The sequence below is a fragment of the Sceloporus occidentalis genome, unplaced genomic scaffold, assembly GCF_023333645.1.
Source record: "Sceloporus occidentalis isolate IW3139 unplaced genomic scaffold, rSceOcc1.0.p SCAF_8, whole genome shotgun sequence".
Lineage (NCBI taxonomy): Eukaryota > Metazoa > Chordata > Lepidosauria > Squamata > Phrynosomatidae > Sceloporus > Sceloporus occidentalis.
The window spans coordinates 5,965,649-5,981,047 of NW_028316988.1; the positions used below are offsets into that span (position 1 = coordinate 5,965,649).

The 15,399-nt window shown below is 43.9% G+C and overlaps 1 protein-coding gene across 5 annotated transcripts in view; it reads right to left on the reverse strand.

The window, feature by feature from the left end:
- GNB1 (G protein subunit beta 1) overlaps positions 1-14,316 on the reverse strand; it is a 55,047-nt gene extending 40,731 nt beyond the window's left edge. For 4 of the 5 annotated variants that reach the window (XM_089534343.1, XM_089534342.1, XM_089534344.1 and 1 more), the window contains exon 1: positions 13,820-14,316. The gene's annotated coding sequence lies outside the window, so the exon portion shown is untranslated. The remainder of the gene's footprint in view (positions 1-13,819) is intronic. The other variant, XM_089534346.1, reaches the window with a different exon arrangement.
- Between the last annotated feature and the right edge of the window lie 1,083 nt (positions 14,317-15,399).

The window sequence follows — 15,399 nt, forward strand, 5'->3', positions numbered from 1 at the left end:
CATAAACTCAGTACGGATTACAATACTGAAATATGCATGCAGGATGAAAATAATGCGATGCATTTAGACTAGCATGGCTATCCATAAAACCACATCTTAACCTAATTGCTAGGAATTAGCATTGCTTTTTTGCTTTTCTTTTTTCAAAGGTGGGGACTATTAACATCTTGCCCATCTCAAAATGGAAAATTCCAGAAGTTGAGTGCCTTTTTTCCTCTCCTTTCAACCAAAACATGAACTGGGAAAGGAACAAAGACTTTACATTATCTCACATCTGGCAAACTGCATAAGCCACTTCCTGTTTAGAGCAGGCGTTTCCAACTGCTCAGCTTCCTCAGACGCAGAAGGTGTGATAGTGCAAACGGAATTAAGATGGCGCTTGACACTCCAAAGTTGGTATTATTTAAAGGATATGTAACCCCCTCAAAAACCACACCCCAGTTCCCTGACCTCTGAAAAGCGGAGTGTCTTTTTTTGCATTCATTCATGTGTGGATTTCTTCTTAAACTAATATTTTTATAAGCCATGAACTCATTGATTTGCTCCAAAAGAGTCAGTGGCTTAAGATCACTGCTTCCTGTTTTAAAACTGAAACTTACGGTCAACAAAATTAAGGAACTTGTTTGCCATGTCGCTCCTAGAATTAGAAAATAAGGACTGAACAACACTCATTTTGTTTGCTTCCTTATGCATTAAAGCCAATAACACAACTCTGACTTGTAAGATCCTACTATTGCAATCATGGGATCCAATATGAAATATCTAGCTTGCATTCTTTATGTGTAAAATAACAGGGGTCTATTGTAAGGGTTAAGAGGACAAACTACAAAAAATGCACACAATTGTGAAACTGTAAATGTCATGTACAGTATTTGGTTTTGAAGTGAAGCATTAACAGAAACATAAATGAATTAAGGGTAATGCTTAAAGTGTCTTGTAATGACCAATATTAAATGTAGTCGAACTATTGGGACACCATTATCTAAGGAAAATAATCTATATGCCACATCACACTGATGCAGCAAAAACAAGGTGAAAAGAAATCATTCTCCTTATTTAGCCATCTGATATGCCGAAATGTACGGAGAGCCATGCTATCTCCATTATGAAAAGACAAATGTTCATGAATGCAGAAACAATGGAGTAAGAGATCTGGAAAATGGGCAGCGACTTGATCCAGCTGCTAAAAAGTACCACACCTACTTTTTGTACCTGCTGTGGAGAAATCTTATATCTTAATGTAATGTTTCTAAGCAATATGAGCTAGCATGGTATTGTGGTTTAAATGTGGGACTATGACTCAGGAGACTAGGGTTCGAATCAGAAAGCCACAGGGTGGCCTTGGGTAAGTGACACACTCTCAGGCGCAGAAGAAGGCAATGGCCAACGCCTTTTGAACGAATCATGTCAAGAAAAGCCTTGGGGGTCGCTGTGAGAAACAATCTGAAGGCAAACAATAACTGTTGTAGGATATGCAGCCTGTCAAGTATCTTAAAAGACAAGGGTCAAAATACTGCATCATCAGACACAATGGCAGAGCTTTGTAGTCATTATGACTTTTGCTCAACCATAGCCCTCTCCCCTAAAACCTCTTGATCCAAGCAGTGCCCCCACTAAGGGGTTTCTGGGGTGCTGTGGATTGGGGCACTGCAGGGTGGCGAATGCAGTGCTGTTCCAACTGCCGGCTGTGATGAGGTGGGTAGCTAAAGTTTAAAAAATGTAAGCTGCTCTGATAGCTTTTGGGCTGAAGAGTGGGGTATAAATACTATAAAAAATAAGAAAGGAAGGAAGGAAGGAAGGAAGAGAGCCCTTGGGCTTTTGCTGCAATTGACTGTGTCAGTGTGGCCCTCAAGCAGAAGAACACTACAGCTGTCACTTTCAAGTGCCCCTGTCAGAAGTGTCTCAGAAATGTCTAAGAGGTGCTGCCTGACTTAAGAGGTAGATTTTGGGGTATGTGTGACACATATTATCATTAATGGCCATAAATGTCAATCCCAAAAGTTACAAGATTGTGGCCCGTTACAGACGGGCATAAAATACGGACTGGGTCCGTATTAGGATTGAGAAGGGGTGTCCCTTCTGGACGCCCCTAACCCTAATACGGACCCAGTCCATACAAAATGGCGGCGCCCGTTCCACACGGGGTCTGCCATCTTTACGTAGCGGACGTGCTGCGTCCGCACGCAGTGCAGCACATATGACGTTGCGAGTGCACCACTGCAGCACGGAGGAGTTGCGCAGTTTGGTTGCTGCGGCTCCTCCACACTGCAACCAGCAGCAGCGCGAGACCACCCGTTTTGGGCGGTCTGTAACGCACCTGTAATTCTGGCTTGTGTCTCCATGTGTACCTTCAAATCGCCTGTGGGCTTAGGGTGACCCCATCATTTTCATACCAGTAGTTTCCTTAGTGAATGAATACTCAAGAGGTGGTTTTGCCACCTTCTCTTTCTGAAATATAGCCTATGGCACATGGTGTCCATTGGAGGTTTCCTGTCCAAGCACTAACCAGATCTGACTCTGCTTAGCTTCCAAGATCTGGTATCTTTAGGTATTTAGACCCTGGCTTACTATCTTGCAAATACTGAACAGGATGATAAGCAACAGTAAATCATGCTATCATGCCTGTAAATAGTCTAGCTTTTAAGATAATAATAGATCTCATGCTGAAAGTGTTCTGCTCATCCGTAGGCTTATGTTTTAGTCGTGAAATATTTGGTATGTCTGTTCTAATTGTTGGCAGCACTCATTACACAAATGACAAACAATTTCAGTACCTTGGTGTTTCTTCTGAACAGCTTTCTCATAGTGAGATGTGTAAAAAAGATTATAAATGAAATTTGGTTGCTATAGACACCTCAAATATCCATTGCTGTTTTTCACAGACATGTGTGTCTCACTGGTTTTTGGGTGGGGTTTCACGCTAGTGTCAAGGCTATTACGAGTTCAATTTCCAATGCTTTCCATTGACTCTTTGATTAGAGAAGAATGTAATGCATATCATGTTATGCATTTTCAAACAGCATTCAAATTGTGAGCAGCCATGGGTATGTATGAGTTCAGCATGTGCATGTCTGAATACAGGCATCACGCCTATGACCAAAACCAATTGAACTGCTTTAGATGGAAGCGTATGACAAAATACGTCAATGGGTGGAAGACTTAAAAAGTCTATGGCACAGCCCCTATGGACTGGGAAATGGAGGATTGTTGAGAGGCAAGGTAAGATGATCTTGCAGATCACCTTGATCGGGAGAAAGTTGAAGCAGAAGATGGGTGACATCAGGACACTGTCATTGTCTCTGGGCAGAAAGCTCTGTCTTCTTGGCAGTAAGGCATCCCTTGCAAAGATTGTCCAGGGATTCATCTGTTTTAGAGCTGAACAGACCTTCCCCATCAAAAGGCAGATCCTCCAACCTCAAGTATCGAGATGAGTATCACCAGGAAGATCACTAGAGCGAAGCCATGCACAGTGTCAAAGGGCCACAGCTCCCGACTGAACCTCTGAGGCACAATCCATGGTGTCCAGCCAAATGACAAATCAGGTAAATGCGGTGGTCAAAAGTGCCTTATATAAAATGGAAAATCAAGGCTTGCTATTTGGAATTTATACTTTTGAACCTGTGGATAAAAAATCTGTGGATATGGAGGGTCAACTGCCTTCTATAAATATAACAAGAACAGTAGCACAGAAAGACCAAGATAAAATAAGGAATTGGGTTAGGTTGGGTTGAAGCTTGTTTTGGAGGCTTAAATTAACATATGCTCATATTTCCTTCCCTATTTTTCATATATGGAAACTTTTAATATTGTTTTTATTAGACAACAGATATTTTGAAACTGAAGAACAGGCAACAGAATTTAGAGAAGCACCACAGCTTAGCAGTAGTAACCCATATGCTTTGCAACCCGAAGGTCCCAGGACCTATCTCTTAACGTTTTCACATACGGTTGGGAAAGACTTATGGAATAATTTGGGTCCGAGCGGACTTTTTTGAAGCTCAAAGCATGGGGAAAATGCTCCCATAGAGAAACATGCCCCTTTGGGAGCATCTACACTGCAGAAATGATGCGGTTTGATACCACTTTCAGTGCTATGGAATCCTGGGATTTGTAGTTTTATAACATCTTTAGCCTTCTCTGCCAAAGAGTGCAGGTGCCTCACAAAACTACAAATCCTAGGATTCTGTAGGACAGAGTCATGGCAGTTAAACGTGGTGTCAAAGCCCCCCAAGGTCTCCTATGTGCCCCCATAGCCTTCTACAGTTGCCCACTCCTGATCTAACCGAATCAAACGTTTTGCCACTCCCAGCTACTACTGCATGGTTTCAATGAAATGGTTCCTCTTCATGGTGGACAGCTTTCGAATTCATGCCCAAATTTAAGTAGCAGAGATGCCCTTTTCTACAATTCTCAAAGGACTAACGTAACTAGCCACCCCCTATTACCGACAGAAACTCCATCTAAAACATAGCCTTATCAGAAACATTTACAACCTTGCTACAACCCACCATGGTTCAGGACACCATCATAGATTACCATTCCTAAAATATCAACAGCCCTGAAGATGCCAGCCAGACGCTGGCGAAACACCAGGAGCAAACTTTTTCAGAGCATGGTCACATAGCCTGAAAAACACACAAAAACCTATGAATGCCGGCTGTGAAAGCCTTCGACTTCATACTTTCTAGGTCCTACAGCATGACTTCAACCTTCATGTTGCACTGGAGGACATAGAGATGCCTAGACAGAAGGCTTGTCTAGGCATTTGTAGGTCCTCCAGCACAATTCTATGGTCAACGTCTGGGGGATTTTGACCACAGAGTTGTTCTGGAGGACCTAGGCAGTGGTTCCCAAACTTTGGTCCTCCAGGTGTTTTGGACTTCAACTCCCAGAAGCCCTAGCCAGCTTGGCCAGCAGTCAGGAATTCTGGGAGATGAAGTCCAAAGCATTCAAATGACCAAAGTTTGGGAACCACTGACCTAGAGATTCTCAATGAGGTGCTCTCTCAGGTTAAAAAGAAACAGTGGCTATTTATTTGCAGTTTTCTCACATTCATGGGGGTCCCCACCAAATGTGGGGGGCTCCCTTGTTCTATTCAAAGCGGCTTACAAGATCAAAGAAATGTCAGTATAAAATATAGATAAAACATACCAAAATATATTTCAAATGGCATTAAAACGTCTACATATACACAAACCAAAACTATTTAAAAACAACAATTTACAAGCAGGAATAAAACTAGGAAAGCATATTATGAAAGGGCCTTTTGGTTAAAAAAAAAGCCAGTACAGAGATTAAAATCTTATAAAACCCACTAAAATGCTCTCGATGAACTTTTAAAAGCAGTCAAAAACCAGTCCTAAAGTAGTGCATCTCACTAACTAGCAAAAGTGGTTCTGTTATCATCATAAATATAATCCGCCCCGCACTCTCAGATCGGGTGAGAAACACTTATTGAGAGTTCCTAAATTTAGATACATTTCATCTCAGAGGGCTTTTTCCATCACAGCCCCACAGCTCTGGAACTCTTTGCCCAATGAGCTCCGCACTGTCACCTCCCTAGATGTGTTTAAGAGGAACCTGAAGACCTTCCTATTTCGCCAGGCTTTCCCCCATGAGCATTAATTGTCATCTTAATCCCTTCAATGATGTATACGGTTCTATCCAGCTATTGTATGGTTTTTTAATTGGTTTTAATCTGTTGTTATTGTTGTTATTTAGTTTGGGTTTTAGTTTATATATGTTTTTTTATTGTATAGGGGATGGGTTTGCACACGGTGGGATATTATTGTATTATTATCTTTATTGTACTTCCATGTTGTTGCTGTGTTGCTGTGATCTGTATAGGAATAGTGGTATAGAAATAAATGTTATTTTTATTTTTATTATTATTATTATTATTATAGACTTCAAAGTTGCAAGAGATACAAATCAAAGGCCTTAATTCCTGCCTTAATGTTTGCCCATTTATTCTCCCCCAATATTGCAACTTCCCTTATCCTTCTGTTCACCTTTCCAGTTCATGACAGCAAACTATTCCTTATGAGTAGAATCTGTATGTATGCATGTATATGCATATTTATACATAATATTTTCAAACCATGGGTGGTTAAATCAATGGATAAGGAATCCGTGGATATAGAGGGCCAACTATAGTTGTGTTCTTCTGCAGCTGGCTCCCTAATTCTTTTCTCCCTCTCTACCAAATCTGCCCTTATGTTCATCTTAGTTCTGCCTAATTACAAGCCCTTTGGGAAATGGCTATGACAGTTGCGTCCTTTGCAACACTTGCCATCTGGGCCCCATACATGATATCATAGGCCTGTTACAGACTGCCAAAATAAAGCTGCTTCGGGTCTCTTTGGAGGTATGCTCTTTAAATGATGCATGGGTCCTAAGAGTCCAGAGGTCACGCCAAAGCTGCACTCCAGTGCTTAGGAATGGAGTGTGGCTTTGGTGCGACCTCCAGACTCTTAGGACCCATGCATCATTTAAATAGCATACCTCCAAAGAGACCCGAAGCAGCTTTATTTTGGCAGTCTGTAACAGGCCTTATTTAATTAATAAATAGCAGCCAATCTAAAGTCACTTTGGAATTACTAATTTTCCCAGGATGACCAAACAATAGAACATCCCACTATTTCTTTCCATGTTACTTTGGTGGCAGTGATGGACAAACAGCACTGAGAATGTCCCTTAGTAGTCTGCTTGAGATTATTTTTCCCCTCCCTTGTACTGTTAAGACTAGCGTTAATGGCAATCTCAGAACAATATGGAATGCCATATGGCTACATCTGGATATTAAAATTGAGAATATCAATTACCAATCCACTAATGCAAAGCCCAAATCCACGGCCAGTAAGAATTTAATCCAATTCGGAGCCTGAAACTTGAGCCAACTGAAACATACAGGAAGCAAAACCGACAGGGATTTTTAAGCATAGATGTGATCCCTCCATTACAAATTTTCCATTAATAGTAGGATCTCTTTTATTCTCTTTCATCCTTCAATGAGTGGGGAGAAAGGCAACAAAGAACAAGAGCATTGACACGTTATTAATGAAATCAACTGGATTATATCGATGCAAAGCGAGGTTGTAGAATCAATTGCCCCCTTAAATGCAACTTCACACAACGTTATGCTGCTTTAAAAATGCATTTTAGATCACAGATTAGCAGTTTCCACCCAAAGTTGAAAGCAATTTGTGTGACTCCACACAATGGTTGAGAAAGCATGGCAAGAGCTTCTATAACGGTTACGTACTCCTTTAATGACCTAATTTTAGTTCTTGGTGTTTCAAGCTTATTACGCTCAACTGCCAACCATGAAATGGGTTAGTTTGGAGGGAGAAACGCCTACAAGCATCAGGTTAGTGTTACTGCCGATCTATTCCTGAAAAGGAAACATTTTGTTCCTATAAAACCAATTATTCTGGACTGAAAAAATTAAATATACCATATGAATCTCTCTCAGAACAGCTGTCCTCAACCCGGTGATGTTTTGTGGGTCAGACTACTGTTCCCATCATCTCCGCACCAATGTTGTGGTAGTTATAGATTATGGATGTTGTAACTCAGTAACAGGATGGGGAGTATCAGGCTAGTCTTACACCAAAGGCTTGCTTTAACTAGTATTCATGTTACTTTCCTCCTCCCAGCCCTGCATTGACTGGAGAGTATCTTATATTCCATAACATGGATTGAACAGAGGCGGGTTATAGACCGCCGCTTTGAGGCGGTCTGCCGCCGCCGCCATTTGCCCCGTAAGGGAGCCGTCGCAGCCACACCGCGCGGTTCCCTTGCGGAGCAAAAAAGAAGCTCCAAAATGGAGCTTCTTTCTGCGGCGCCCTAATGATGTCGCGAGGCGCCGCTGGTGCACTCGCGACGTCATTAGTGCCGCGACACGTTTGGACGCACAGCGTCCGATACGTAAAGATGGCGCCGGCCGTGTGGAACGGCCAGCGCCATATTGTACGGACAGAGTCCGTACTAGAGCCAGGGGCGTCTAGAAGAGACACCCCTTTTTTAAAATGGGACGTCCTATGGACGTCCCAAGAGGCGGTCTATAACCCGCCATAGACAATGTTCACACTACACATATTGTAAAACAAGTCAACACTCCAGACTCATGAGGGCTCCTTGCCCATTTTACTACCAGCCAACATCATACACATCCCAATAACTCTGTCCACTGTTTAAATAATTATCTACTCATCTTGGCTTTGAGCAATTTATTTCCTCCTACCTTTGCCCCCCAAATGGCCATCCATCTTTAAGACCCAACTTGTCACCTCAGTACCATACCTACACATTTTGCATTTTTACTGCTATTCACACACATAACCTCCTTATTCATAAGTATAAATGTCTGTCTGTAGGTATTCCACTCCATGCACATGATGGAGACCATGTCAGTATTTGAAAGGGTGTCATACTGAGGATGGACCAAGCTTGTTTTCTGCTGCTCCAGAGAATAAGACCCAGAACAATGGATGCAAACTATAAAAAAAGCAATACCACCTCAACATTAGGAGGACAGTATGAGCTGTCAGACAGTGAAAGACACTCCCTCAGAGCTTATAGTGGAGTCTCCTTCTTTGGAAGTCTTTAAACAGAGGCTGAATGGTCATCTGTTGTGGATGCTTTGATTGAGAGTTCCTGCATGGCAGAAAGGGGTTGGACTGGATGGCCCCTGGCAACTCTATGATTCTATGACCAAATCTAGTCATACCAACTTCTTTTCCTCAGTATCAAAGGTGCTGAAAGATCCCTTTGCTTATTGATCCAGACTGCCAGGGCTATGTCTTTGAACGTCCATCTGGTCAGACAGGACTGGAAAGACCTGGATCAAGTCTTTGTTGAATTTAATTTCAAAACAGGATCATAGAATCAGAAGAAGCCTCATGGACCATCAGGTCCAACCTGCTGCTCAGTGCTGGACTTCCAGATAAAGCATCCCCAGCAGGTAGCTGTCCAACCTCTTTTTGGAGTGGTCCAGAGAAGAAAACCCCACCACATCTGCCCCATCTCTATGTTGCCCTCTTGGTCTACCCCACATGTTTGTTGTGGAGATGAAAATGAAGGAAAGGACCACACTGAGCTTCTTGGAGGAGATGTGGGATACGAATTAACAAATAAGGAATAGGTTATCCTTCAACGATTTTCATCTGGAATAACAACTGAGGCCTGTTCCAGACTGCCCAAATAAAGCTGCTTCGGGTCTCTTTGGAGGTATGCTCTTTAAATGATGCATGGGTCCTAAGAGTCCGGAGGTCGCGCCAAAGCCGCACTCCATTCCTAAGCACTGGAGGGCAGCTTTGGTGCAGCTTCTGGATTCTTAGGATGCATGCATCATTTAAACAGCATGCCTCCAAAGAGACCCCAAGCAGCTTTATTTTGGCAGTCTGTAACAGGCCTGAGTTTCCCATGCAAAATACATACAGTATCCTATCCTGTCAGAATGGCTATTATGCACTGACTTAGTAGCTGCAAAACATAAAAGTCTATTGTTCTCATCCAAAGACTAGGCCCTTGACTTATTTTACCACCTGCTCTTAGAGAAAATGCAAAACAATTAAAAACAATATGAGTATACATCCATCCAAATAAATGTTATTCGTCCAGCCCTAACCCACTTTTAGGTACTGGATGTAGACAAAATATACCAAAATACAACTTTTTAAAGTCTTCGCTGGCACTTTGATCCCAACTGACATAATTCCAAAGAGGATTATTGAGGCCATCAGCATGAATCCAAATGTCAATGGGAATGCAGATACAATTAAAATTAGTCCACTTTACTTCCAGATGGATCTGTCCTGGGTCAGTTTAACGTCTGCAGTGCTTCAGCCTAATTAGAATGTGAATTAACATTCACTTTTGCTTCAAATTAATTAATTAGCTATTTAAAAAACTCATCAGACTTTACAGGCTATTTTAATACACCATTACAGGCCAAAATCCTATGCAAATTTGTCTGGCTGCTACTGAATTTTATCAGGCTTAATCTTAGCATGTATCAAATTTCAACCTTTATCAAAAACCACACAAGTTGTCTATCATTAAGCACAAAGCATGTATAAATGACTAGGAAAAATATGTTCCTAACCAAATACACTTTTGGTTTGCGGCCATTTTTATTGCACTACATCAATGCCGGTCCAAATAGTGTTAAAAAGAAGCTGCCACATAATTGGAACAAGGTTGCAGAGCAGAGCTGCATTTCCTTTCCTTCGGAGAGGTCACATGCGAGCATCACGCTGACAGATTGCACAGACCGACAAATAATGCTCCCACCAAATTTATGTAAGCTGCGCTGTGGAAGAAGAAACCTGGAGGTTAATAGCAGTGCATTGTAAAATAAAATGGCTACTCCTCTTACCAGGAGGGTTTGGAAGTTACAACAATCATGGCCCCTTTTATCCGGTGTTATTTATTATGCCGCTACGTGCAGAATTTAAACAAACCCACCCAATCTTTGTTTGGGGACTGAAAAATGCTGCTAGTGCTCTGACACTCCGCAACCCTAGAAAGAAAATGGATTCGTTACAAAAGGAGGGGGGATTAACCGAGTCAAAACAGACTCCAAACTGCAAGGTTTAGTTTGGCGAGGCTACAACGCCGAGTTGAAAAAACCGGAGAGTTGCTTCCCTGCAAACGCCATCTTGTTGCAGTTGCCCGGCCCAGGCACAAAAAGATCCATTCATTCTCTGGGATACGAGAAAAAAAAAAGGGGGGGGGAACGCTCGCACACACCCCATAATCTGCGGCCGCCGAGACAAGCAAACTATTCAGCCCCCTTTCTGAAATTACACAAGGGAGAGAAAAACGCTTAAAACGTTGCACGGCGCGTTGAGATCCCGTATCTTGTTTTCCAGCATGCGCCGCACATAGTGAGCAAAGAAGGCGCTCTGGCTTTATTTACAAGCCTCAAAATGGGCAGCAAACCTTTCCTCAGGCTATGGATGCAGGCAGCCAAGCTGGGAAGGGATCTTTTGGGGTCTACGCTTTCTCCACGTTCAGGTTATGCTTTCCCTACATTAAGAAGCAGTTTTATGTTTTCAAGTGTCTTTAAAATAAAGGGGGGAGGAAAGGCAGCCCTAGAGACAGCCCTATATTAGCTAAAATGTGCCCCAAAAGCAGCTTTGCAAAGGCCATCGTGATAACAAAAACCCCCACATACACTACCATTTTACCCCATATTTACAAGTGATAGACATTCTAAGGTACTTCTTTCTCTTCCGACTCCATGTCTAGTCTTCCTTATGATTCTTTTAATGTCACGTAATTTGTTTCCACGCCCCTTTCCCTCATTTTACTCAAGTGGATTTGCAGAAAAAAGCCCCCCCCCCCTTTAAAAAACTGTCTGTGGTTTTATTCCTCAACAGGCTGAACTTTCCCTGTGTATCTGCTGCCTCATCCTCCTGCGGCCAAAATCCATGGCGAGATGGCTAAATTATACAACACCTATTAAAACAGAAAAACAACTAAGGAAAAGGGGTCCGTGAAGCTCTCGGGTACAACCTACGGTGGTCTTAGGGAGGAGAAAAGCCCCCCAGGATCCTTTTTGCATCCTTTCCTTTGGCCAGGGTTTTTGTCTTCACCCATCTCGCTCTTCTTCTGCTTCATCTCCTCCTCCTTCCACCCGAATCCATGTTCCACCATGACAGCCATAAACAATTGTACACTTCTCCTAAGCATCCCCTTTGTGTGAAGTCGAAGGCTTCCAGGGCCAGGACCCAGTTTTTTGTGGGGTTTAGGGGCTATATGGCCATGTTCTGGAAGAGTATTATGATTCCTGATGCCCAGCATCCATGGCTGGCATCTTCAGAGAATGCTGGCATGGAAGAGAGTCTCCCAAGGTGCCAGATGCTGGAGAAACATCAGGAATGATAATAATAATAAGGCTCTTCCAGGACAAGGCCATATAGACTGAAAACCCCACAAAAGACTGTGGTTTCTCGCCCAACACATACACCTTTTAGTCTCAATAATAATAATAGTAGCAACAATAATGTTCCAGAACACGGCCCTATAGCCCAGAAAACAATATAACATCCCCTTCGTGGCTTCTCTCTCTCAGTACATACACCTTTTAGTCTCAAACCTGGAGGGAAAGTAGTAGTAATAATAATAATAGTAATAGTAATAATAATAATAAAGCTCTTCCAGAACACAGCCATACAGCCTGAAAAACCCACCAAAAACATCCCCATTTGTGGTTTCTCTCCCAACATTGACGAATTGTTATTTTAGAGAATAGGAATTTTGGTTAATTCAGTGTTTTATTGATCTTATTTTTAATTATTGTATCATTTTTACTGATGCAATCCTGCTTCAATCCTTGGGAGAGGCGGGAAATATAAATAAACCTTATTATTATTATTATTATTATTATTATTATTATTATATACACCTTTTAGTCTCAAACCTGGAGGGACAACAACAACAACGATGATGATAATAATGATATGAATCATAACCGCCCTCCCTTTCTTTCTCTATCTCTGTCCAGCAGCAACAGAGGCACACTCCCATATCCCTTTCTGTTGTGAGATGGGTGGGAACAGTGCTGCTGGGAGGAGAAAAACCAAACTAAAGCCCTTCCAAAATGGGATTATCATTATTATTACTATTATTATTATTATTTCTCCCTTCCAAAGGCTGCAGGAAAGGGCTGGGCAGAGAGAGAAAGAGAGAGGAAGCCTTGGCATTGCTGGGTGGAAAAGGAGGAGGAGGAGGAGGAGGAGAGGAGCAGGAAAGGGCTGAGAAGAAGAGAGGCAAAATGGGGGGAGCACAAAATGGAGGGAGAGCCCAGAGGGAAAGGATGTGAAGCAGCTGGGAAGGAAGAAAGGAAGGGAGGGAGGAAGGGGAGGAAAGGAAGGAAGGAGCAGATTCAAAAGGGAGGGGAAGAAAGGAAGGCAGGAAAGAGCAGATCCAAAAGGGAGGGGAAGAAAGGAAGGAAAGAGCAGATCCAAAAGGGAGGGGAAGAAAGAAGGAAGGAAGGAAGGAAGGAAGGAAGGAAGGAGCAAATCCAAAAGGGAGGGGAGGGAAGGAAGGAGCAGATTGAAAAGGGAGGGGAAGTAGAAGCAGAAGAGGAAGAAATGGGGGCAAAGGAGGGTTTTTCAAGCCCTAGGGAGGGAGGGAGGGAGGGGTTGGGAGAGTAGGAAAAGGAGAGGAATCCACTGCAGCCTTTGTCTCCCCCCTTTTAAAAAAGAAACCTGATTCAGAGAAAAGGGGGAAGGAGGAGGAAAAGGAGAAGAAGGGAGGGAGGGAGTAGGGCCTGGGTGGGGCTGGAGGCTTGTTCCTAAGGCCACCATTGAAGAAGCCCTGCTTTCTTTGGGGGGAGATGTGGGTCGGGGGGGGGGGGAAGGAAGGCCCAGGAAAGAGGGAAGGAGGGGGAGCTTTGGGGGAGAGCAGAGATGAAAGGTTTTGGGGGCAGGAATGGAGGGGTTTTTTGGGGGGTGAAATGGATGCTTGTGGGGCAGGAATTGAGTTTTTGGGGGACAAATACACAGGTATTTTGGGGACAGAAATGGAACCTTTTGGGGACACGAACGGAGGTTTTTTTGGGGGGCAAAAATGGAAGCTTTGGGGTAGAAATGGAAGATTTAGGGGGCAGAGATGGAGGCTTTGGGGGAGAGGAATGGAGGTTTTTTTGGGGGGTGGAAATGGATGCTTGTGGGGGCAGAAATCGGTGCTTTGGGGCAGGAAGAACCTTTTTTGGGGGGATGAGAAACGGCAGCTTTTGGGGCCAGGGATGGAGGTTTTCAGGGAAGAGCTATGGCTTGTTTTGGAAGGGGGAGAAAAGGGGGCTCACCTCCTCCTTCTCCTGCCGCCTCCGCCTCCGCCGCCTCCGCCTGCGGCTGCCCTCCTTCTTCTCCTTGCTCCAGGGCCCTCCGCCGCCGAGAGACCCTCCTGCTCCTGCTCCTGCTCCTGCTCCTGGGCTGGGCTCTGGGTCCCTCCGCCCAAAGGGCAGGAAGCAGAATGGAGGAGGAGAAGAAGAGGAGGAGGAGGAAGAGGCCGCCGCCTCGCCTTCTCCGTCCCTCCAGAGAGAGAGAGAGAGACAGGGGGAGAAATCCGAGGGCGGCGCCGGACCCCCAACAAAGGAACCACCCTCGACCCCGAGGGAGGAAGCAAGGCAGGCAGGCGGACAGTCGCTCGGTCGGGCGCCTTTCCTTCCTTCAGCCTCGCCCTGATTCAGCTCCCGCTCGCCGCCATAAGGGAAGCGGAGGCTGCTGGGCGCCGAACCAGAGACAGAGAGAGGAGACCGACCCTCCCTCCTTCCCTTCCCTTCCCTTCCCTCCTTCTTTCTTTCTGAGCCTTCCTCCTCCTCCTCCTCCTCCTCCTCTGCCGCCCCTGCGCCTCGGCTGGGAAACCCCGCGCCAGGCTCCGCCCCTTCTTTGCCCTCCTCCTCCTCAGTCTCCCCCTTTTTGCCTCACGAGCAGCAGAGCCTCTGTACGAAACAGATCTCTCTCTCTCTGAGGAGATCAATGTATACACAAGCACAAACACACACACACACACACAAGGTGTGAATAAAGGCAATGGGGTGGCTTCAGGCTTCCTGAGGGGGATAAGGCCGCCATGGAGGACACAGGCCCCCCTCTGTGGCCCAGGAAGAGGAAGGAGGAAGGAATGGATGGATGGATGGCTGCTGCCCTCAAAGCCAGGAGGAAGGGGGGGAAATGGGGTGGAAAAGACAAAAAGGGCGAAAAAAGGGGGATTTAAGCTAGGGGAAAGGAGTGATATAAGATGGTGGGGGGAATGGCTATTAACACAAAGGTTGGAAAAAGAGGAATATAAAAGACATAAGGTGGAAAGGAGGAATATAAAAGACACAAGGTGAAAAGGAGGAATATAAAAGACATGGGGTGAAAAGGAGGAATATAAAAGACACAGGGTGGAAAAGTGGAATATAAAAGATGGGGTGAAAAGGAGGGATATAAGACAAGGTGAAAAGGAGAAATATAAAAGACATGGGGTGAAAAGGAGGAATATAAAAGACAAGGTGGAAAGGAGGAATATAAAAGACTAGGTGGAAAGGAGGAATGTAAAAGAGACAAGATGGAAAGGAGGGATATAAAAGACATAAGGTGAAAAGGAGGAATATAAAAGACACAAGGTGGGAAAGAGGAATATAAAAGACATAAGGTGGAAAAGAGTACAGTCGGCCCTCCTTATACACAGATTTTTTATACACAGATTCAAGCATCCATGGCTTGAAAATATTCCAAAAAAGTATAAATTTCAAGTATAAAACCTTGAAATTTTTTTAGATTGTAAACCTGAGAGCAGGGAAATGTCTAATTTAAAGCAATGTAAGCCTCTCTGAGAGCCTTTTGGCTGAAGAATGGGGTATAAATACTATAAATAAACAATAATTTTTCCATTTGTCAT